Source organism: Panthera uncia, chromosome E1, assembly GCF_023721935.1.
Source record: "Panthera uncia isolate 11264 chromosome E1, Puncia_PCG_1.0, whole genome shotgun sequence".
NCBI classification, from domain to species: domain Eukaryota; kingdom Metazoa; phylum Chordata; class Mammalia; order Carnivora; family Felidae; genus Panthera; species Panthera uncia.
The window spans coordinates 34,521,507-34,546,849 of NC_064814.1; the positions used below are offsets into that span (position 1 = coordinate 34,521,507).

At 37.8% G+C, this 25,343-nt stretch overlaps 1 protein-coding gene and 1 long non-coding RNA gene across 2 annotated transcripts in view; both read left to right on the plus strand.

The window, feature by feature from the left end:
- On the plus strand, positions 1–24,883 carry LOC125927466 (uncharacterized). The gene is made up of 2 exons (XR_007459346.1): positions 1–14,342; positions 14,589–24,883. It is a non-coding gene; the product is annotated as an uncharacterized LOC125927466 (long non-coding RNA).
- The window catches only part of USP32 (ubiquitin specific peptidase 32), a 248,995-nt gene that overhangs the window by 184 nt on the left and 223,468 nt on the right, over positions 1–25,343 (plus strand). The gene's annotated exons all lie outside the window — the stretch shown is intronic.

A 25,343-nucleotide genomic window follows, 5' to 3' on the forward strand; every position in this document is an offset into this window, starting at 1 on the left:
GGGGGAGGGGTCTGGACGAGGTGCGGGGGAGGCCAGCGACAGGCTGCCCCGAGGGTGGGTGACCGGGGAAGGGGAGGGGAGGTTGAGCGCTTGAGGGTGCCTGAGGAGGATGGGAAAGGAGGCCCTCTTTGGGGGAGCGACGGGGAATATTATGAGGGAGAAGGGTCGGGTGGGAGCAGTGTTTGGGAATTGGGACCGTATGGAAAGGGGGAGAAGCTTTCCCAGAGAGAGGGGTATCTGGCTCTGGCACGGAAATGCCCGTGCTCTTTGGTGGCGTTGTTATCTTGGATGTGTCCAGGGAAGTCTTCTCTCCCTCCTTTCTTGGGTGGCATCAGCCATTCCAGCCCCCCTCATCCTTTACTGCCATTTTCTCATATCACTCCTTCATAAAACCTGACAACATCCTAAGCTCATACCCAACAACCTTGGTTGGAAGGGAGAGGGGAGGCGGCTGCAAAGCCCTCTTCTCTTTTTGCTGCTGGAAGCCCCTTCCAGTTGTGGAGTCTCCGCCTTTTCCGAGGGCCTTTGCTAGTCTCTAGGGGGCTATCGTCATCCACTCCTGCCACCCCCTCACCTTTTGAGCGGCTGACTTTGATAAGAACGACCTGAAATTAAGTTGTATTTGAGGTGAGATGAGACTGGACAGCTGGTTTTGCACAAGACCTTGTCTTAGGTTACATCTCCTTAGACGTTGGCCAGAGCCTTTTATTGCACTTGATCCCCAGTTCTCACCCCCTCCCTTCCTATAAAATGGCATTCGGAAATTCAGCATTCTGATATTGTGTTATAGCTCCCTTTAGAGACCGGCCTTGCTGCCAGTCCTAGCCTGCTGCTTATTGGCTCTGATGCAGTGTGTTGCTAATAGCCCCAACCCCCTACCACTTTCTCTGATACCGCTGTCGGTGATTACTAAAGCACACGCTAACTGGAAGTGTCTGTTGCAGTTTATGGCCGGAATGTGACTTAATTTTTCATGAGTGGGATTTGAGTGTGTGTGTGTATGTATGTATGCGTGTATTTCTTTTCGACATTTAATGGGTTTTTTTTTGATAAGAAGTGAAACATTAAGCAGGTTGGATGCTTGGCATTATTGTTAACAGGTTTCTAAGTCAAGAAACCAGCCTTGCTCCAGGTGATGGTTTCAGTAGCTAAGGATATAAAATAAAAATTGGCTTAAAAGACAGACATTCAAAATGAGGATTTAGTAGTAAACTCTTGTTTGTATGTAAGAAACAAAGGTAAATTCAGTGGGATATCACCTGAAAATAAAGAATTTAGGTGTATGTATGTGTTCATTGTGGACTGACCAGAATAACGAAAATATGCTTTTTATATCTTTTTTTCCTACAGAACAATGAATGATTGTTCTTATGGACAATTTTACTTGAACTTTTTTCTCAATATGAGAAATATTCCAAATTCTTGATGTGTTTCCAGCCCTAGTAGGCTGATCATTTCCGGGATGCTGTTGAGCCTGACAGGTCTGGCCTCAATTAGGCAATGGCTTTACATGGCATGAAAGAGGACATCAATCAAATTGATTCACAGCTTCATGGTTTAGAAGTATTTTGTTTCTTAAGTTTGAGGGTGATGTAGCTGGCATTAAAGGAATTCTAAAATTTAACTTTTATTCAACTGTACCCCACTTTCTCTCATATCAAACTAAGGTTTTAGTACTTTTGTAAATATAAAGGAAATAAATAGTTGGTGTGTTTTAAACTGATTTGATTGAAGGTCTTTGTTCAATTTATTATGAAGTGTTTGCCTGTTGAATTTAAAATGTATATTTGAAGAGGTAGCAAAATATTTGTTAAAACCTTTAACTCTTCTTTGAATAAATTTGTTTTATCAGTTTTGCTCCAGAAGAAAATTAAAGCAAAAGAGAGAACCAAACTGATAAGTAGTATTTCTAAATGTAAACCAGGAGCCTTTTTTTTTTTTTTTTTTTAAAGTGGGCAATTCTTTTGAATATACTATTTACCGTAGTAAATGTTAGACTTTAATATAGAATTTCATTTACTGAGGTTATATAGAAAGAATTTATAAAACTTTTGGTAGAGCTAAAAAATGGTCTGGGAACTTTTGGCGGGGGCACATGAACTAAATAGGTACCAAAACCTCTATCTGTTGGTCTTATTTACTTTTTAGGGTGAATAGGGGTGGGTGTTAGGGAGAGGATTGGACAAACACAATGTAGGTTATATGAATCACTGTACAAGTAAAACAAGTTTGATAAACTACTGAAATGCCTACCCCTCTTGGCTTTCTTAAAATTACTGACCAGTAAATAATGCCTAACCATATTTAGGTAGTATTAAAAAAAATAGTCAACTGTATATTGCTGGAAGCAAACATGGAATTGCAGGCAGTTTATCTCGTAAAACAGAGCCTTGGAAATGGAGTGTTATGTTAATGACAGATAACACTACCTAAGCGAAGGGCAGTTTAGTGACTTCTCATTTACATTTCAGAAGCTCTAGAAATTAGGAAGATTGATTTTGCATGCTATTTTAGCTAGACTGTGTGCCAGTTATATAAACATTAATAGTTTTCTGAAAGCATACCTTTAAAGTTTTTTAAGGGAGATTTGTGGTAGCTTTTATTTTTGTTATCTATCTTGAATATCTTGATTAGAATGCAAATAGGCTTTTCTTTGAAAGGCTTGACCCTGGTTTAGATTGCTGGTATTTTCTGAAGTACATCTACTGTACTTCACGAGTACTGAGAATTTTAGCAGCTATGTTCATCTCTTTATTTCACTTCCTATTGCATCTAAGTTTGTGGCTTGTGTATTCCTGAAAATATATTCTAAATGCTTGGAGCATAGTATTAAAAAATATTGAATGAAAGAGGAGTTGAAGTTTAGAGTATTTTAGAACTCCGAGAAACTTAAAAATCTCCAGTTCTTTAATTCTTTCTTCCTGCTCCTCTCTCCGTTTCATCATTCTGGAAACTGAGAATAATAAGGCTTTTTTTCCCCCCTAGAATTGGCTGAATTAAAATTGTCCTTAACTTTTAAATGATGTTAATAAAATATAGTGGGTGAATTTCTTCTAATCCCTTTCCTTAAGAAGAACTGGGGTGCTTGGGTGGCTCAGTCAGTCGAGTGTCCGACTTTGGCTCAGGTCATGATCTCATGGTTCGTGAGTTCAATCCCTGCATTTGTCTCTGTGCGGACAGCTCAGAGCCTGGAGCCTACTTCTGATTCTGTGTGTCTCTCTCTCTCTGCCCTCCCCTGCTTGCTCTCTGTCTCTCTCAAAAATAAATAAACATTAAAAAAATTTTTTAGAAAGAATTTTGGCACTTTACATTGGACTAAATAGTTGGGTGATGAAATACAGCAATTTTTACTGAGTGCTACCTGTGACTTAGGCACCAAGGAAGCAAAGATGACTAAAACCCTCTCTCTAGGAGCATATAGCCTGGTCAGTCCACTGAAGTGTATGTAACTCAAGGTGTATGCAGGACTATCCATATGAGGTAGGGATAAAATATTGAAACATCTTTTTAAAGTTGTATTTTGTGAATTTTTTTTTTAATTTTTATTTATTTTTGAGAGAGAGAGACAGAGCATGAGCAGGGGAGGGGCAGAGAGAGAGGGAGACACAGAATCTGAAGCAGGTTCCAGGCTCTGAGCTGTCAGCACAGAGCCCGATGCGGAGCTGGAACTCACGAACCGTGAGATCATGACCGGAGCTGAACTTGGACACTTAATTGACTGAGCCACCCAGGTGCCCTTATTTTGTGTATGTTTGATAATGGACAATATTTGCAAAAAGTAGTATATATGTATATCATTTATAAATAACTAACATATAGTATGTTAAATTCTACAGTGCTATAGAACGAAGTGCTATAGGAATGTAGAGTGTGTGTTGGTGTATTGGCCTGAAAGTGCCCTAACACTATTCATTTCATTGTATGTGCTCAATAATTGTGTATTAAAGTGTTTTATTTCCTCGTCACTTAAAGGTTATTGTCTTTGCTAGTGAAATAATTAAGCATGTAATAGTTAAAGATTCCAGTACTTTTCATTTTGCTTATTATCTACCAGCCCTAATAAGCTCTAAAACATTGACTCACCAATCAAGATTTTATTCATCAAGTTTCGTAGTGTTAATACTAAAATCTCGTTGATATTATACTGCCTATGATGTGATGTTAGGTGGTTTAGCATAATATATCATTGTATCAGTGAAAATTTAATTTCACAGTTGGCATCTTCTAGGATGCACTGTTTTCTCTTATTAAGGCACTTAATTTGCCTTCATCTGAATTTATTAAATCTATCAGTGGACTCTTCTTGCATTACAGTGGAATTGCAAGTTTTGGTTAAGCCATTTGCAAGTATACCTAACCAGCTGTTATTATACATAAAGGAGAAAAATGGGGCAGTTTTAAGTTAGTCTCTTTATATGTAGTCACCTAAATAATTACATAGGTGCTGTTCTTCATAGTCTCCAGTTCGACACTCCTTATGGAGTGTCCATGACAAAGAGGAGATAAATACACTAATGAACCCTGGATTTGGGGAGGATGAGCAGAATGAGGTGACATCACTTGATGGATAATGGCCTTCCATTTACCAAACTGAACAGCTGTTGTTTTTTTTTTTTTTTTTTCTTTTCTTTTCTTTTTTTTTTTTTTTTGTTAATTGTTTGTCTTGTGCCTGGTTAGTGAGACTTCACAGTGACAGCATTCAGGGTCGCCTTCCAGAAAGATGTGTAAGTAACCTAGGGTTAGTAATGTGGTGACCAACCAATCATGAGTTGTTTTTTCAGGAGAAAAGGAAGATTTTTGGTACTTGATAATATGTAGGTCACAGGAAAAGTTAGAGAAATGATTATTATTCTTGCTAGGACTATAGGAAATCCATCTTTGGATTTGGAGTACTAAAGATTAAGTCTGAGAGCTGGATTAGAAGGTTTGATGTTAAATAGCCAGAGGTGAAGGTATTTTATTTATGAATTAAAAGTTGGTGGTTTTGGGGTGCCTGGGTGGCTCAGTTGGTTAAGCATCTGACTCTTGATCTCAGCCTAGGTCTTGATCTCAGGGTTGTAAGTTCAAGTCCTGCATTGGGCTCCATACTGGGTGTGAATCCTACTTAAAAAAAAAAAAATGTTGGTGATTTGAATCTGGACAACATGGATAGACCTAGAGGGTATTATGCTAAATGAAACAAGTCAGATAGAGAAAAGCAAATACCATATGATTTCACTTATATGTGGAATCTAAAAAACAAATGAACAAACCAATAGCAACAAAGAGAAACAGACTCATAAATATAGAGAAAAAAGTTAGTGGTTGTCAGAGGGGAGGCGGGTGAGGGAATGGGTAAACTAGGTGAAGGAGATTAAGAGGTACAAACTCCAGTTATAATTAAGTCACAGGGATGGAAAGTTCAGCAGAGGGAATATAGTCAATAATATTGTAATAACTTTGGCGACAGATGCTAACTACACTAATCATGGTGAGCATTTTGTAATGTATATAATTGTCAGATCACCTAAAACTGATATAATGTTGTATGTCAGTTATACTCCAATTAGAAAAAATGGGCAATGGTTTGATAATGGTACTGAGAAGACTAAGATGGGACTGAGAGTTCTTTTCATACTGTATCCAGAAAGTATGGCTTCTCTGCTCAGGACTTGTTTATGCTTCTGCTTTTACCTTTTAGGCTTCATGATGTATGTATTTAAATTGAGCCACTGCAGGGGCACCTGGCTGGTTTAGTCTAAGGAGCATGGGACTCTTGATCTCCGGATTGTGAGTTTGAGCCCCACATTAGGTTTAGATTACTTAAATGAATAAATAACTTTAAACAAAAAATCTGCTTTTTAAAAAAATGAATATTTAAATTGAGCCACTCCACCTCTTTCTTTATGCGAATAAATTTTCTTGTTCCTCTTATCTAGTAATAAGGATCTTTTGAAAATAAAAGGTGGATCATTAATTACTAACTGACACAAAAGCCTGATGAAACTAGTATTTTAGTATTTACGTTAAAGTCAGAGACCTATCTATTAGAAGACCTATCTATTCAAAGATGAAGGCCTTCTTTAACACCCTTCCTTATTAGGGATTTAATGTTCATTGACATAAGTCTCTTTTTAGTTCAGGGAAATCTCAAGTTAATAACTATTTTGTAGACAAGGGTCAGAAAAATTGATATATCAAGACCTTGCTGTAATATGGTTCTTGGAATCCTTGATGTTGCACAGCATTAAAGGAAACTATGCTAAAATGAAGTTTTACAAAGAAATTCTCCAGCTCCTCTTTCATTTCCATAAAGAAGTTAGGTTGTCTCAGCATTGTAGCCCTCAGAGGAAAAGGCTTTTAAGGTTTGCTGTGATTCTTGCCTTTTTTAATGACTTGTGAAAGACTCTAAAGAGATTGCATTATGAAAAGGACCCTTCTATCAAAGTAGTCCTCCCCTAGTCTTTCTTCCAGGATAATAATTAGTACTGCTATTGCAAGATAGTTGCTAAAGTGAAGAATCTTGCAGACTTCCTCAGTTTTTCCTTTCTTTCACCATCTGGCCTATCTTCTTATCCCCAGTTTGAGTTGGCCATCTAACTTCATTTAGTTTGGTATCCAGTCTAGTCTGTTAACTTCTATTCATCTTCACTGCTGCTACTCTAGTCCTAGCTGCCATCATCTCTTTCTAAGATACCATGCAGTGGTTTTCTAGTTTCACGGCAGCAGCCAGTGTAATCCTACAATTCAAATGAGATTCTGTTGATTCCTTTCCTCTCAGGCTGGAAAGGCTGCTTACAAATTTTCACAGGTCTGGCTCATTCTTCATACCTGAAGTCCAAGCTCTGATGGCCTTAGTAAGGCCTTCTCTTATCTTATATGAAGTGGTTTTCCATCAGTGTTGCACTATTCTGTAATGTTCATTTGTAGCCTTTATCATAATGTATAATTAACATGTTTATTGTCAGACATGATCATGAATCTCCGGTACCAGTATAGGTGCAGTGCCAGGTGTATTTTAAGTGTTCAGTAAATATTGGATGGCGGTGAATGTATAAATGATGGGTAGAAGATTTGGAGAACTTGAATAATGTTTGTAAGGTTGGAGGGTAAATGATCAGGTACTGATAAGGACTCAGTATACCAAACAATGTATTCATCTCAAGATTTCCTTAAATCAGCTTTGAAAAATGTGCTAAAGATTTTGAATGATAGATAAAAATGTAACAGCCTTAAATATAATATATAATTTTATCTGTTTAGTTCAGGTATTTAAGTTGATACCTCATAATGTAAATTACTAAGTGGATATTAAGAGACTAGTGTGTCATTAAGTATTATGTTTATGAACACTGGAGAATGTCTTTTTGTAAAAATGTAATATTTAATAATTTTGCTCATGAAATGATTTATTTTTAGACAGTGATCTTCATGTACTTTTCATCCATGATGACAAGCATCATCCTACTGCCAAATCTAAGAGTTGGAAACTTACTTGTTTAAAATGTACAGTGTTAATTTGGAAGCTGAGAATAAGATTTACATCAATATACAGAGTGTTCTCATTGGTTTGAAATAGTCCAGGTGATTTAAAAGTAAATTTTAGGGGCGCCTGGCTGACTCAGTTGGTAGAGCATGCAACTCTTGATCTCAGGCTCATGAGTTTGAGCCCCACATTGGGCATAGAATTCACTAAAAACAAAATAAATAAATAAATAAATAAATAAATAAATAAATAAAAAATGTATGTATAGCTTTTTAAAATATATGTTTATTTATTTATGAGAGAGAGAGACACAGTATGAGCAGGGGGAGGGGCAGAGAGAAGGAGAGACACAGAATCCGAAGGAGGCTCCAGGCTCCAAGCTGTCAGCCCAGAGCCTGATGCGGGGCTCGAACCCATAAACTGTGAGATCATGACTTGAGCAGAAGTCGGATGCTTAACCGCCTAAGTCACCCAGGTGCCCCCTCCCCCCCTTTTTTTGGCTCCCAAGTTTCTTTTTCTCTTAAGTTCCATAACTAATGCTCCTCCTCCCTCCTTCTTTTCTAGTCTTTTAGTTTTAATTTTTATCACAGTGATATATGTACAGAATTTAGAATCAAATAGTTCTACAGGGTTACTTATGAAAGCAGTAGTACTGTTACCCTGTCTCCCTTGGCAGTTTTCTTCTGCTTATTATCCAGTACTTTTAATATTTTAAATCTATTAATTGGTCTTTACTTTTTATCTCTAAGTAATATATTTATATTGATACTTTTTTTTTTTCATTTAAGGAATGTTTATTTGGCATCCCAGTATTAAAGATTAGGATTTAGCTCTTTATTTCACTGCTACCTGCCCTCCAGATACACACATGTACGCCCCCTGTAGTCCCATTTCCTCATCTTGGTATATGTATATTTTAATTATGGTTAGATCATTGTTCAGTATTTACATGATTAGGTTTTTATAAATGCTTTTCACAGCTAAGCCATTTAATATAGTAGGATTACTTTTCCTGTATACTTTCCTTCTAAATATTTCCTTTAATAATTATCTTCTCTTTTATTTGCTTGGGATTCTATTCACTATAATCCAACCCCCAAAATCCCACCAATAGTTAAATCTAATCCATAAATTAATGTTCACTTGGCTCATTATATTGGAAAATTTTTTTGGAGCTTTTTGGCCTATTCAGGTCTGTACCTATTGCCTTTGTGCTTGAAGCATAGCTGCCATGCTGGGATCTTCTTTACCATTTATTCTGAGATTTCCTTCAGTGTTCTGTGTTGGATCTCCTGTTGTATGCCTTGTTTCCTCTTTCTTGATTTACGCGTTATTTTGATGGAGCTTGTTCTCTGGTAGCTTCCTGAAGAAGGGTGCAATGGGTAGTGAAGCTTTAAGACCTTCATTCTTGACCTGGTGCTTTCTTGCTTTAAAATAATTCTTATATCTCTATTCTTTTTTTCCACTCTTCAGTTTCTAAGAGGCTGTCTCTGTTTTAACCAAGTAATTATACTGATACTGAAGTTCCTTTTTAGTAATCCTTAATCTCTGGTCATGTGGGTCTTAATTTAAGCCTTAGGGCAGATTCATTGCATGGTCAGTTAGAAACTGGGGTAAGAGGAAGACATTGCCCTAGATTGCAGTTTTCATGATCACATACCACTAGATTGTAAACCTCCATGAGGGTGGGGACATGTCTGTTTTGTTCACTGCTATTTCTAGCAATTACATGTTATTTGTCCTATGTTAGCTACTCAGTACGTGTTTGTTGAATGGCTGAATTGTATATCAAAGCAATCTTTTCTAAAAACCAGATTAAACTTTTAGAGAAAACTTTGTTCAGGATAAATGTGTGTGTGCTCATGGGTGTATGCCCTGAGGTTTAAAACTTGTATTTTTATATCTGTGTACATATATTTAAATGCATCTTTTGCCTTTAAAAAATGTTACTTGTATTAATGTTTTATTATGTCATTTCTGGCTCTGCTTTAAAGTTGGTTTTGGAATCTGTTGGTGAGCAGCTGTGGTAGGAAGCTGTGGTGGGTTTAGAGCAGTTGTTTGATTAATAAATTTGGTTTAGAGATTCTTTAGTTTATGCAAGCATCCATAAGTGAAATATTTCACTGTGTGGAGTTTTATAGATCAGAAGTTAATTCTTTGTCAGAGATGCTGAGGTAAGAATACCTCTTTACAGCTAATTATGGAAGGACAAGAAATTACTTATTCTTTATAGGCTTAGAGGCATAGTAAGGAGTAATTATCTAATGGTGGAAGCATTTTATATTGTCACATTACTGGTACATATAGATATAAATTGAAGTTGACAGAAGATTGCCAAATAAATTATATTTAAATAATGAAAGAAATAGGATATCAACTGAATGAGCACTTGGCAGTAAATAACGTCATAGAAAAATGTTCTATTTTGAGTGGAGTTTTTTTTTTTTTTGGAGCGTGTTTTTTAATATTATTTCAGTAGAGTCCCAAACTAAATGCAACTTATTTTTCCACAGATCGGCTTATATATTGCATGTATGTGGTTTACTGCCTATGATCCCAAGCCAGAAACCTGGTTTATCAGTTGAGACCTTTTTTTAAATTTTCTCTGTTCAAATTTAATCCATCACAGTGTCCCTTTGATGATATCTTCTTACTATCTTACGTTTCATCTGCATCTTTTTTTTAAAAAACTTTTTAATGTTTATTATTGAGAGAGGGAGGCAGAGCATGAGTATGGGAGGGGCATAGAGAGGGGGAGACACAAAATCTGAAGCAGGTTCCAGGCTCTGAGCTGTCAGCACAGAGCCCAACGCAGGGCTGGAACTCACAAACCACGAGATCATGACCTGAGCCAAAGTCGGATGCTTAACTGACTGAGCCACCCAGGTGCCCCCTTACTTCTGCATCTTTAAAGTTACTGCCTTAGAAAAGGCCTTCTGTCCTCTGGACTATTATTAGTCTCCTATCTCCTCAATCCATTCTTTATATTTCCACCAGAATAATCTTTCTGAAATACACAACTGGTCATTTTACTCAGATGCTCATCAGTGGGAAGTGCCCAACACCTATGGTTTGAAGACAGTCTTTAGTCTGGCAAGCCCTTGTAGTTTCTGTGATTTGGCTTCTGTGTGAACACTCTCTGCCTTTGAAATGCTGCTTCCTAGATCTTGGAATGCCTTCCTTTATTACTTACATACACTAAAGTGCACAAATTTTACTATATAGCTTAGTGAAATTCTAGCTATGTACCTAAGCAACCACCATGCAAAACCAGGATAGAGAGCAACATTTCTAGCATTGCAGTAGGCTCTCTCTTGCCCTCTCCCAGTTGATACTGCCCCGCAGAGGTAACCACTATTCTAATTTCTGTCCCTATACATTAGCTTTACCTATGTTTGAGTCTTGTATAAATGAATCATACAATATTCATTTTGTATGTGTGTGCATGGTGAACTAAATTTTTTAAATGAGATGCAAACCCATTTTTTAATTTTCATGTATATATTAATACACCCAGAGCACTGTGTTCTTTTTTCTTTTTAAGTTTATTTTTTTGAGAGAGAGAGAGAGTGCATGAAAGAGAGAGAGGGGGAGAGAGAGAATCCTAAGCAGGCTCTGCACCATCAGCACAGAGCCTGACGCAGGGCTCAAACCCACGAACCACAAACTCGTGACCCAAGCAGAAGCTGGACACCCAATCAACTGAGCCACCCAGGTGCCCTATTTTTTTAATTAATTAAAAATTAAAAATTTTTTTTTTTTTTAGTTTTGAGAGAGAGTGTGCGAGCAGGGGTGGGTAGAGAGAGAGAGAGAACTCAGAGCAGGCTCCAGGCTCTGAGCTGTCAGCACTGATGTGGGGCTCAAACCCACAAACCAAGAGATCATGACCTGAGTCATGGATGCTTAACTTACTGAGCCACCCAGGTGCCCATAATTAATTAATTTTTACTTTAGAGAGCACATGAGCAGGGGTGAGGGGCAGGGGGACAGAGAGAGGTGGGGGATTTTAAGCAGGCTCCATGCTCAGCGCAGAGCCAAACGTGGGGCTTGCTCCCATGACCCTGGGAGCATGACCTCAGCCAAAATCAAGTCTGATGTGTAACCAGTTGAATCACCTAGGTGCCCCATGAACTCATTTTTGAGACCAAATTTTACCTTTTGCAACTACATGGATGGAACTGGAGGGTATTATGCTAAGTGAAATTAGTCAGAGAAAGACAAAAATCATATGACTTCACTCATATGCAGACTTCAAGAGACGAAACAGATGAACATAAGGGAAGGGAAACAAAAATAATATAAAAACAGGGAAGGGGACAAAACAGAAGAGACTCATAAATATGGAGAACAGACTGAGGATTACTGGAGGGATTGTGGGGGGGGGGATGGACTAAATGGGTAAGGGGCACTAAGGAATCTACTCCTGAAATCATCGTTGCACTGTATGCTAACTGATTTGGATATAAATTTGAAAAAATAAAAAACCACCAAATTTTAAACCTTTTCTTTATGAAGTACATTTCCGAAAAGATTACCAGTATCTTGAAATTAGGGCTAGTGTATTTTTTTTTATTTCCAGAAGCTGGCATAGTGTCTGGCGTTAAGTATGTGCTTATTGATGAATTGACACACATCTTTCTCCCTGAACTGACAGCTTTACCAGATCCTTATCCATTAAAACTAAGCCCAGGCATCAAGTCCTCTCAGTAGTCTTCCCTCATATTGCTCCTACTTTTCCTCCTCCTCTCTGCTGTAACACACTTTGATTGTAGTGGTTATCCCTCTTCATTACAGCTGCTAGTTTAATTGGCTGTCTACTTTGAGTTCTGAAATCCTTGAGAATAACTCTAGAGCTTAGAAGGTAATAAGGCAGGGCTTATTAAAATGTTGATTGAATGAATGGGTGCCCTCTGAATAAAGGAGAAAGCTGACAGAATAAAACTAATAGTCAAAATTTGGTAAATTGTATTTTTATGGGATAAATTATAGTTTCATGACATTTATACAAATATTCAAATATTCCAGAAAAATAAACATTTAAAATTTGGGTTAAAAAGAATATCTGCTTGCCCTAAACTAAAATTACCTGAATTTATGAAGCACTCAGTAGAAAATACGAAGGAAAAGGAAACATAATCTTATACGAAAAGACTTGTAGATTTGTAAGTTGTGTTATAATTAGCAGCTAAAAACAGCATTAAAATTAATGCTCACATTTTGCAGGTGAACCTTGATTGGTTCTGAGACACTCAAATTTTTCATAAATAGAAAATACTTATTGGTGTGAATAGAAAAATATGCTAAAGTTAGGTCAAAATTCCATGCAATTTTTGGAACTTTAAAAAAAAATTTTTTTTTAATGTTTATTTATTTTTGAGAGAGACAAAGTGTGAACGGGGGAGAGGCAGAGAGAGAGGAGACATGGAATCTGAAGTAGGCTCCAGGCTCTGAGCTGTCAGCACAGAGCCCGATGCGAGGCTTGAGCCCACGAACCGGGATACCGTGACCTGAGCCGAAGTCGGATGCTCAACCAACTAAGCCACCCAAGCGCCCCTGGAACTTTTTAAATATAATTTATATAACAATATGTACTTCTACTTAAAATTTTTAATTTTTTCTCCACAATAAGCATTATGTGGGCCAATTGATTTGCTCTCCATTTTGTATTTCTGTGATTTCTCTTATGTGGACTGAGTTTTTCTCTACCTTCATCTATTCTAATAATTTTATATTGTATACAGTGTTGGACAGGCAAGATGAGGCTAGATTATGAAGGGCTCATTTTCATTTGATTCTCCTCATCTTTCTGGACTTCTGGACTTTGCCTAGATCTTAACTTTTCTCTGGAATATTCCTGGACTGTCCAGCACTTATCTCCTTTGAAGTCCTATGACTCTTAATTTGTGTCCTTGGTATTTGAATATTTTTACATACCTATGGCATTGTGTTATATGTATTAACTTAATCTCCCCACTTTAAGTTTCTTGAGGAGGAATTTTTTTTTTTTTTTTAACGTTTATTTATTTTTGAGACAGAGAGAGACAGAGCATGAACGGGGGAGGGTCACGGAGAGAGGGAGACACAGAATCTGAAACAGGCTCCAGGCTCTGAGCTGTCGGCACAGAGCCCGACGCGGGGCTCGAACTCACGGACCGCGAGATCATGACCTGAGCCGAAGTCGGATGCTTAACCGACCAAGCCACCCAGGCGCCCCGGAATTTTGTTTGTTTTAAAAACCACTTTGCATTGTTTTCAGCACAAATAGCTGTTCAGCATATGCTTGATGAGGGAGAGAACCAGATGGTTACTTGGTGTCTTTATATGATTGTGATGTGTTGCTTCTTAAAATGAAGTTATCTTATTTAGTTTTTTTTTTTAAGATCTTTTAACTTTCATTTTCATGTTTTCTTCTGAATGTTTAAATAACATGTGGCTCTTATCTCAAACTCCCAATTTGCAGTTTATAGGAATGTGACTGAAAGTTAAAATTATAGGTCCAAGAGAACTGCAGTGCATGGCAGGCAGTTTTATATATGTTAGAAGAAGTTATTAGAAGGTAGACAATTGTGGGGTGCCTGGGTGGCTCGGTCGGTTGGGCGTCTGACTTCGGCTCAGGTCATGATCTCACGGTCCGTGAGTTCGAGCCCCGCGTCGGGCTCTGTGCTGACAGCTCAGAGCCTGGAGCCTGTTTCAGATCCTGTGTCTCCCTCTCTGCCCCTCCCCTGTTCACGCACTGTCTCTCTCTGTCTCAAAAATAAATAAACGTTAAAAAAAAAAAAAAAAAAAGGTAGACAATTGTAGGTTGCAATGGAATTTAGAAGACTTTTGCTCATCTTATGTGTTTGCCTCAGTTTGAAGATTTGAGAATGCTCCCAAGGTGTTTACTTCTTTTTTTTTTTTAAATTTTTTTTTCAACGTTTTTTATTTATTTTTGGGACAGAGAGAGACAGAGCATGAACGGGGGAGGGGCAGAGAGAGAGGGAGACACAGAATCGGAAACATGCTCCAGGCTCCGAGCCATCAGCCCGGAGCCTGACGCGGGGCTCGAACTCACGGACCGCGAGATCGTGACCTGGCTGAAGTCGGACGCTTAACCGACTGCGCCACCCAGGCGCCCCGCAAGGTGTTTACTTCTTATCGGTGTCTCTTGTGATTCTGATATTAACAAATACATAAATATGCCTTTTCTCATATATATGAGAGAGAAAGCAAAAATTGCACTAAATTACAATTTTTAAAACATGTTTATTTATTTGTTTTGAGAGAGTGCAAGTGGGAATGGGGCAGAAAGTAGGCTCTGCACTGTTAGTGCACAGCCTGACGCAGGGCTTGATTCCACAAACCATTAGATCATGACCTGAGCTGAAATCAAGTCAGACACTCAACTGACTGAAGCACCCAGGTGCCTCACGATTTCTGATTGTAATAGGAATATAGCCTTATGATCAGTATTGTATTTTCAACCATATGTTTTAGGATTGTTGTAAGGGAATTATGAGATATTTCATACGAATTTTTGTCTGATCTTCACAAGTTCAGTTATGTACATAGTTTTGATTTTCTGGCTTTAGCAATTTATTACTGTGGTAAATTATACATAAGATGAAATCTACTGCTTGGACAACTTTATTATTTTATTTTATTATTTTTAAAGTTTATTTATTTATTTTGAGAGAGCACAAGTGGGAGAGGAACAGAGAGAGAGGGAGAGAGAATCCCGAGCAGACTCCGTACTATCAGCGCAGAGCCTGATGTGGGGCTCAAACCTGTGAACCCCATCCTCTGAACCATTTAAAATTGTATAATTCAGGGGCGCCTGGGTGGCTCAGTTGGTTAAGCGTCTGACTTCGGCTCAGGTCATGATCTCACGGTCCATGGGTTCGAGCCCCTCGTCAGGCTCTGTGCTGACAGCTCAGAGCCTGGAGCCTGTTTCGGATTCTGTGTCTCCTTCTCTCTGTGACCCTCCCCCGTTCATGCTCTGTCTCTCTCTGTCTCAAAAATAAATAAACGTTAAAAAAAAATAAAATAAAATAAAATTGTATAATTCAGTGGCATTAAGTACATTCATAATATAGTATAATTGTCACCAATATTTGTTTCTAGAACGTGTTCATTACCCCAAACAGAAACTTTATAATCCTTAAATAACTCCCCATTTTCTTCCCCCACCCTCTACCCTGGTAACCTCTCTTCTACTTTTTGTCTCTGAATTTGCCCATTTTAGGTACCTCATATGAGTGGAATCATGCAATATTTACCCTTTTGTGTCATTTTTCGCTTAGCGTAACGTTTTTAAGATTCATCCATGTTGTAGCATGTAGCAGAATTTCATTCCTTCTTATGGGTGAATAATGTGTGTACTCCATTTTGTTTATCCATTCACCTATTAATAGACATGTGGACATTGGTGGACAAAGATCTGAGTTCCTGCTTTCAGTTCTTTTTATTTAAAAAAAAATTTTTTTAATGTGTATTCATTATTTTTGAGAGAGAGAAAGCACGAGACAGAGGGCAAGCTGGGGAGGGGCAGAGAGAGAGGGAGACACAGGATCCAAAGCAGGTTCCAGGCTCTGAGTTGTCAGCACAGAGCCCGATGTGGGGCTTGAACTCACGAACTGAGAGATCATGACCTGACGTGAAGTCGGACACTTAACTGCCTGAGCCACCCAGGCGCCTTGCTTTCATTTCTTTTGAATGTCTACCTAGGAGTAAAATTGCTGGGTCATATGGTAACTTGATGTTTAAGTTTGAGGAACTACCAAACTATTGTCCAGAGTGGCTGCGCTATTTTACACTCCTGTCATGTATGAGAGTTATGATTTTTCCACATCCTTGTCTGTACTTGTTGTTATCTTTCTTATTTTACCCATCCTATTGGTTGTGAAATAGTGTCTCATGTAGTTTTTTTTTTTTTTTTTTTTAAGTAGGCTCCACACCCAATATGGGGCTTGAACTCATGACCCTGAGATTATGAGTTAGATGCTCTTCTGACTGAGCCAGCCAGGGGCCCCTCATTGTAGTTTTGTGTTTCCTTAATGGCTAGTGATGTTGAGCATGTCTTCCTGTGCTTGGTTATATAAAAGTTATGTTTATACTATGGTCTGTTAAGTGTGAATTAGCATTATGTCTGAAAAAGCAATTTACATACCACAATTAAAAACTATTTAGGGGCACCTGGGTGGCTTAGTCGGTGAAGTGTCCAACTCTTGGTTTAGGCTCAGGTCATGGTCTCACGGTTTTGTGAGTTTGAGCCCTGCATCAGGCTCTGTGCTGACAGTGCAGAGCCTGCTTTGGGATTCTCTCTCTCCCCCTCCCCTGCTCATGCTGTTTCTGTCTCTCTCAAAAATAAAAAAATAAACTTAAAAAAATAAAAAAAAATGCTAACCGTCATCCGAACTTTCAGCGAGTCATAATCTTTTTGCTGGTAGAGGGTCTTGCCTTGGTGTTGATTGCTGACTGCTCAGGGTGGTGGTTGCTAAAAGTTGGGGTAGCTGTGGCAATTTCTTAAAATAAGACTACAGTGAAGTCTGCTGTATTGATTGATTCTTCCTTTCATAAACAGTTTTTCTGTAGCATGAGATTCTATTTGATAGCATTTTGCTTGCAGTAGAACTTATTTCAAAATTGAAAGTCAGTGTTCTCAAACCCCACTGCTGCTTTGTCAACTTAGTTTATATTCTATATCCTTCGTTGTAATTTCAGCATCTTTTTTTTATAGTTTATAGGTTTTTAAAACAATTTTTTTTTTAGTAATCTCTACACCCAATGTGGGGCTCGAACTCATGACCCTGAAATCAAAAGTTACGTGCTCTTTTGACTGAGCCAGCCAGACATCCCTCAACCATCTTTACAGCATCTGTACCAGGAGTAGATTCTGTCTCAAGAAACCACTTTCTTTACTCATTCATTAAAATTAGGGGCCCCTGGTTGGCTCAGTTGGTTAAGTGTCTGACTTTGGCTCAGGTCATGATCTTGCTGTTTGTGAGTTTGAGCCCTGCATTGGGCTCTGCACTGATGGCTCAGAGCCTAGAGCCTGCTTCAGATTCTGTGTCTTCCTCTCTTTCTCTGCCCCTCCCCTGCTTGTGTTTGCTCTCTCTTTCTCAAAAATAAATAAACTTAAAAAAAATAAATGAAAATTAATTCCTCACCCGTTAAACTTTTATCGTGAGATTGCAGCAATTCAGTCATATCTTTAGGCGCCACTTCTAGTTCTCTAGGTTATAGGCACCACATCTGCAGGTTCTCCACTGAAGTCTTGAAACCCCAAAGTCATCCATGAGGGTTGGAATCAACTTTTTCCAAACTCCTGTTAATGTTCATATTTTGACCCCTTCCCATGAGTCAGAAATGTACTTAATGGCATCTAGAATGATGAATCATTTCCAGAAGGTTTTTAATTTATTTTGCCCAGATCCATCAGAGGAGTCACTATGGCAGCTGTAGTCTTAGGAAATGTATTTTTTTTCCTTTTTATTTTCTTTTTAATTTATTTTTTAAAAGTTTATTTATTTTGAGAGAACGGGTGCGTGTGCGTGTGTGAGTAGGGGCGGGGCAGAGAGAGGGAGAGAGAGAATCCCAAGTAGGCTCCATGCTTAGTGGGAGTCCAATGCAGGGCTAGATCTCACGACCTGACCTGAGAGGACATCAAGAGTCAGGTGTCCCTGAAATGTATTTCTTAAAGAAAAAGATTTGAAAGTTGAAATTACTTCTTGGTCTGTGGGTTGCAGAATAGATGTTGTATTAGCAGGCATGAAAACAACATTAAGTTCGTCCATCTCCGTCAGCTTTCTTCGGTAACCACCAGGTTCATTATCAATGAGCAGTTGTATTTTGAAAGGATTTTTTTTTTTTTTTTTCTGAGCAATAGGTCTCAACAGTGGCCTTAAAATATTCAGTAAATTATATAAACGGATGTGCTGTCATCCAGGCTTTGTTCCATTTGTAGACCACAGGCAGTAGACATAGTGTGGATTCTTAAGGACCCTGGGACTTGCAGAATGGTAAGTGAGCATTGTCTTCAACTTAAAGTCCCCACCTGCATTAGCCTCTAGCAAGAGAGGCAGCTGTGTTGTGAAGCTTTGAAGCCAGGCATTGATTTCTCTTTAGCTAGGAAAGTCCTAGATGACCTCTTTTTCCAGTGTAATGTTTCATTTACGGTGAAAGTCTTAATGTAGCCACCTTCATTAATTATCTCGGCCAATATCTTCTGGATAACTTGCTTCAGTTTCTACATCAGCATTTGCTGCTTCATCTTACACTTTTATGTTGTAGAGATGGCTTCTTTCCTTAAACCTCACGAACCAACCTCTGCTAGCTTCGGTCTTTTTCAGCTTTCTTACCTCTCTCAGCCTTCATAGAATTAAAGAGAGTTAGAGCCTTATGCTGGATTAGAGTTTGGTTTCAGGGAATGTTGTGGCTGGTTTGATCAATCTAGACAACTAAAACTTTTTATCAGCAGCAAGACTTTCGCTTTCTTGTCATTTGTGTGTTCACTGGAATAGTGCTTTAATTTTCTTCAAGAATTTTTCTTGGGTGCCTGGGTGGCTCAGTAGATTAAGCGTCTGAATTTGGTTCAGGTCATGATCTCACTGTTTGTGAGTTCAAGCCCCACATTGGGTTCTGTGCGTTGGCAACAGCACAGAACCCACTTCGGATCCTCTGTTTCCCCCACCCCCCCACCCTCTGCCCTTCCCCTACTTGTGTGCGCTATCTCAAAAATAAATAAATATTAAAGAAAAAACCCCTTTCTTTTGCATTCACAATTTAGCTAACTGGTGCAAGAGGCCTGGCTTTTGGCTTTGGCCTGTCTTAGGTTTCAGCGTGCTTTTGAAGGTTAATCACTGAGCTTAGTTATTTTTAGCTTTTATTTAAAAATTTTTTTTTAATGTTTATTATTTATTTTTGAGAGAGACACACACACAGAGTGTAAATGGGGGAGGGGCAGAGAGAGGGAGACACAGAATTGGAAGCAGGCTCCAGGCTCTGAGCTGTCAGCACAGAGACTGATGTGGGGCTTGAACTCATGGAGTGCCAGATCATGACCTAGGCCAAATTAAGACGCTTAACCAACTGAGCTACCCAGGCGCCCCCATTTTTAGCTTTTGATTTAAAATGAGAGATGTGGGGCTCTTCCTTTCACCTGAACACTTGAGACCATTGTAGGATTATTAATTGATCTAATTTCAATTTTGAGTCTCAGTAAGTAGGGAGGCCTGAGGAGAGGAAGAGTGACCAGGGAGGGAATGCCCAGTTGGTGGAGCAGTCAGAACATACACAGCATTTATCAGTTAAGTTTTCTGTCTTATATGGGCATGGTTCGTGATGCCCCAAAACAATTACAATAGTAACATCAAAGATCACTGATCATTGAGCACCATAACAAATATAGTAATAATGAAAGAGTTGAAATAATGAGAGAATTACCAAATGTGATATAGAGACACGAAATAAGCAAATGCTATTGAAAAAAATGATGCTGTTAGAGTTGCCACAAACCTTCAATTTGTAAAAAACAATATCTGCAAAGTGCAGAAAAGTGAGGTACTGTAAAATGAGGTATGCTTGTATGTGATTTGCAAATATTTTCTCCCTTTCTGTGGGATGTTTTTCATGCTCTTGATAGTATCTTTTGTTACTCAGAAGTTTTTAATTTTGATGATGTCAGGCAGTTTGGAATTTAAAGTTTTAGATTATGCAGAGATAAAGCCACAAAACCCTGAAAGATTGACCTCATAGTTGCAGAAAACCATGGTAGAGAGAACCCTACTTCCTATAATGCAAAGACTCTGCCCCTCCATAAAGAGAATCCTTTAAAAATAATTTTCCAAATAATCCACACATTTCATGGATAAATTAAAAACGAACAATACTCATAAAAGCAGTGCTGTCAGGAGAGCCAACTTTATTATCGAATCTTAGCCAGGGTGGAAAGTCAGGCTATTCTTTGAGGAACATGAAAAAAGTCAGCCTCTATTCTGCAAACACATACACAAATGGTAGCAGGTAGTCTCTTCCTGAAGGATGAGAAGTGCCTTGTGTCTTCATGAATTCTAAAATTTAATCTTTGTTAGCCGAAGTGCTGTGGTTGCCTAAGGCTTATATGTTCTATATGCTGCTGGAATAGAGACTATATGATTGCTACTTAGTGATGCAGATGACATTTATATATTTTAAGATCTTTTATTTTAGGTAGGCACTTTTAATTTTTTAATTTTTTTAATTTTTTAAATATGAAATTTATTGTCAAATTGGTTTCCATACAACACCCAATGCTCATCCCAACAGGTGCCCTCCTCAATGCCCATCACCCACTTTCTCCCCCCCCCCCCCCCCGGCCCCCCACCAACCCTCAGTTTATTTATTTTTTTAATGTTTTTATTTATTTTTGTGACAGAGAGAGACAGAGCATGAGCAGGGGAGGGGCAGAGAGAGAGGGAGACACAGAATCGGAAGCAGGCTCCAGGCTCTGAGCTGTCAGCACAGAGCCCGATGCGGGGCTCGAACCCACAGACTGTGAGATCATGACCTGAGCCGAAGTCGGACGCTTAACCGACTGAGCCACCCAGGTGCCCCCAACCCTCAGTTTATTCTCAGTTTTTAAGAATCTCTTACGGTTTGCCTCCCTCCCTAACTTTTTTTCCCCTTCCCCTCCCCCATGGGTTTCTGTTAAGTTTCTCAGGATCCACATAAGAGTGAAAACATATGGTATCTGTCTTTCTCTGTATGACGTATCTCACTTAGCATAACACTCTCCAGTTCCATCCACGTTGCTACAAAAGGCCATATTTCATTCTTTCTCATTGCCAAGTAGTATTCCATTGTGTATATAAACCACAACTTATTTATCCATTCATCAGTTGATGGACATTTAGGCTCTTTCCATAATTTGGCTATTGTTGAAAGTGCAAGAGGGTACAAGAGGCACTTTTTAAAAGAGAGCTCTGCCTGTGTATTTTTAACTTAACGTCTGGGGATAGGTTCTTAAAAGTTAATATATCTTAATGGGCATATATAGATTAATAGGTGAGTTCAAGAGGGTGATAAATATTGGCTGTAAGAGGTTTCTTTTTAACTATGTAATCCCTTAGATGTAGTCTTTTGCATATCAAAATTTTATTATAGCATTGTTCTCTGTGCATTTTTAATAGAGATTGTTAGCCATTCATCTAATGATTCTTCCAGAAGTTCTTCTCTTTTGGTAGTGGCATTTTGTAGCTTCATATATTAGCAGAAACTTTTATTTTGGACTGGAATCTGATATGCTGTGTCAGTCTGAAATTTTTTTTCCAAATTTGAATATTGGATAACTGACTTTAATTGATTATTAATACTTAAATGTTGTGTTAAACATTAATGCCATTATTGACATATTGTAACTTAGTGCAGTTAGAGTATTCCAGGGAAGAAATTAAATTTTCTTCATCTTTTAGAAGTTGTTACTTTTCATAAAATAAAAAAAATCAGAATATTGGCAAAAAATTAATTGATAGTGAAAGTGCAGTGCATATTCTGATTTATTGTTTTCTGTTCACGTATGTTGGAAGATATGAATTATTGTCTTACTATATTATTTTAGAGATTAAAGATTGTCAGAAAAAAAATGGCACATCAAATTCATATTTACTTTTTTACTTGCTATTGATATTTTTGTCCTGCTGTCATTTTATGCTTAGAATTTACATCTCAGCTCTGATTGTCATTTTCAGCTTACTTCTGCATCGTTTTGTCACATTGCCTCTACCAAAGTTGATGGCATAAAGGTAATCATAACTCTGGCTTTATCCATGAGATGTACTCAGCTCTACTACTTGGATTCATGCATACATATATACATACATTTATTTATTTATTTCTACTATATTTAAAATAGGAAAAGAAGAAACAGTGTTAACCGAAGAGGTAATTTAGTGTCTGTGTTTTTTGTATACTTCATGAGTTTGTATATATGTTTATGGTCCTAGAATGCAAATTCTTTCATCTTATGTAATTTACAGTGCATTATAGATATTCCTTTAAATGCCCAATGATAATATTTATGTACTCCAGTGTAATTTAAAATGTTAGAAGTAGGGACTCTTGATCTTGGGGTCGTGAGTTCAAGCCCCATGTTGGGTGTAGAGCTTACTTTAAAAAAATAATAAATGGGGGCACCTGGGTGGCTCATTTGATTAAGTGTCTGATTCTTGATTTCAGCTCAGGTCAAGATCTCACAGTTCGTGAGATAGAATCCTGTGTTGAACTCTGTGCTGATGCTCTCTCTCTCCCTCTCTGCCCCTCGCCTGCTCACACATGCGTGCTTTTCCTCTCTTTCTCTCTCAAAATAAATATATAAACTTAAAAAAATAAAATAAATAAAACATAAAATATCAGAATTAGTGTTTTATTTCCTTGTGGAAAAACCTGTCAAGAGTAGTTTCACGCTTGCCTTGTTGCATAACTTAAAATGTGGAATGGGCATCTTTTCTATGCTTTGGTGCATTGTCATTCCTTTCTAAGTTTGGGTTAGCTTCCAACATTTTCTCTTTTGTGTTTTCAATGTTGTGAAAGTATGTTGTGAGCTCTCTAAAAGTTTTGTTGTTTTTTTTTTTTTTGACCAGTGTTGCTTCTTCTGGAACATCTTGGTGTTTTGTCATGGCTATTTTTCCCATTTACCTTTCACTAAGTTCCTCTGAATGCATATCTAGTGTCCCTTGAAAGGTAGCAATGTCAACATTTCCATGGTCAGCTATTTCTTCTAAATGTCCATTTGTGTTTAATTGGAATTTATCATTATCACTTCATTTCTTTGCTACATTTTTATCTTTGTTGGCCAGTTCCCTCTTTTGATTATCCATTTTCATAAAATATCACTTGGATTTATCACACAACAATTACACCTTCTCTCTAACAGCTACATAGGGGCCAATTATAGACAGGCTTTGAAAGAAGTGACATGATTGGTCACTGATTATAATGCGCATCTTTTATTTACATCGGGATTCATGGACTGAAGAACCAGCCGTGAAGTTTGTATTTTTTGAAATTATTTACAGTTAATATGATGTGGTGACTGAAATTTGAACTGTGTTTTTGAAGGGCTTGTGTTATTTAACCAAACCTGTAGAAACTGAAATTCATGAATATGGTAACCATGCAAAGCAAGGACTGCCTTTATGTTAAGAAGAATTAATATTACTGTCTCTAATTATTCATAAAATACTCGTTTTGGTGAGGATTTGATTTCAAGAAAGTAGGAATGTGTTTGTGGTTTATAGAGAAAAGGATGTGAAGCTCAAGCTGACCTATATAATAACCTCAGCTTTTTTCTTACACTTATAAAATTGTGTGAGCTTATTGCTTTTAATATAGACAGTGTGTGATGTACTTGTTTCTGTAGGGAGATTTGTAGGATTAGAGGTTTTATTTGTTACTTACATTAACAAAGATACTCTCTTTTCACCGACAAGATTTAGTGATAAGACTATTTTATTTTATTTTTTATTTTTTGGTTTAGAGAGAGAGTGTGTGTGAGAGCACAAGCCAGGGAAAGGGGTAGAGGGAGAGAGAGAGAATCTTAAGCAGGCTCCATGCTCAGTGCAAAGTCCTATGTGGGGCTTGATCCCAAGACTCTGGGGTCATGACCTGAGCCTAAATTAAGAGTCAGATGTTCAACCTACTGAGCCACCCAGGTGACCTCCCTATGATTTTCTTAATGACATTTTCTTCTCTAGCTTACTTTATTGTAAGAATACAGTATATAATACATATACAAGATATGTGTTAATTGACTTTATGTTATTGGTAAGGCTACCAGTCAACAGTAGGCTATTAGTAGTTAAGTTTTTGGAGAGTCAAAGAATTATCCATGGATTTTCCACTGGAGGTGGGGTTAGTACCCCACCACCCAAGTTGTTTAAGGGTCAACTATATTGCAAAACATTAATAGATTATGTCTGTGCTGTGAAGTTGAAGGTGGCTTTTATTGTCTCTTTGTGTATCTTTGTTATCTAAAAAAAATTTTAATTGGTATTTTTAAAACTATTTGTCTTATCACCCCCCCCCCCCACCAAAAGCATCACTTTTTAGTCCTGTTCATGAAAGACTGTGTTTCTTTCCCATTTAGATGTAATAACAAGTTCTATTTCTTTTGGTATTCCAATGGGATGAAAGTCTTATTGTAAAATTTTTGTGACTTTTTTTAAAGTTAATTTTTTCAAGTTAATATGTAAATGGTTTTTGTGTGTTGTATAATCAGTTTCATGAAAATAGATTTGTGTTTTGTGAAGCTTTTAATAGCTCTTTCTTTTTTTTTTAAGATTTTGTTTTTTAGGTAATTTCTCTACCCAACATGGGGCTCGAACTTACAAAAGTCCCATGCTCCACCCACTGAGCCAGCCAGATGTCCTTTAATAGCTCTTTAATTTATTCACTTTAATTTATTCGCTTCATTTTATAACAGCTTTAAAAAAATCTTTTGGGCAGCAGAAAAATTAAGGCTATTTGTTGGCATCACCATTAAAAGTATTTGTGTTGGGGCACCTGGGGGGCTCAGTTGATTAAGCATCTGACTTCGGCTCAAGTCACGATCTTGTGGTTCGTGAGTTCGAGCCCTGCATCAGGTTCAGTGCTGACAGTTCAGAGCCTGGAGCCTACTTTGGATTCTGTGTCTCCCTGTCTCTGTCCCTCCCCCACTCTCTCAAAAATAAATAAATATTTAAAAAATTATGGTCTGTGCTTTGATATGACAAAAGCACTTAGATTTCTTATGGTTATTGGAGTAACTACATAATTGAATGATTGATTGGTTATTTATTAAATGCCTACATAATGTTCTAGGCTTTGTGCTGAGTGCTAGGGCTACCAAGACAAGTAAGAAGTGATACTAGCCTCAAGGAGCTTA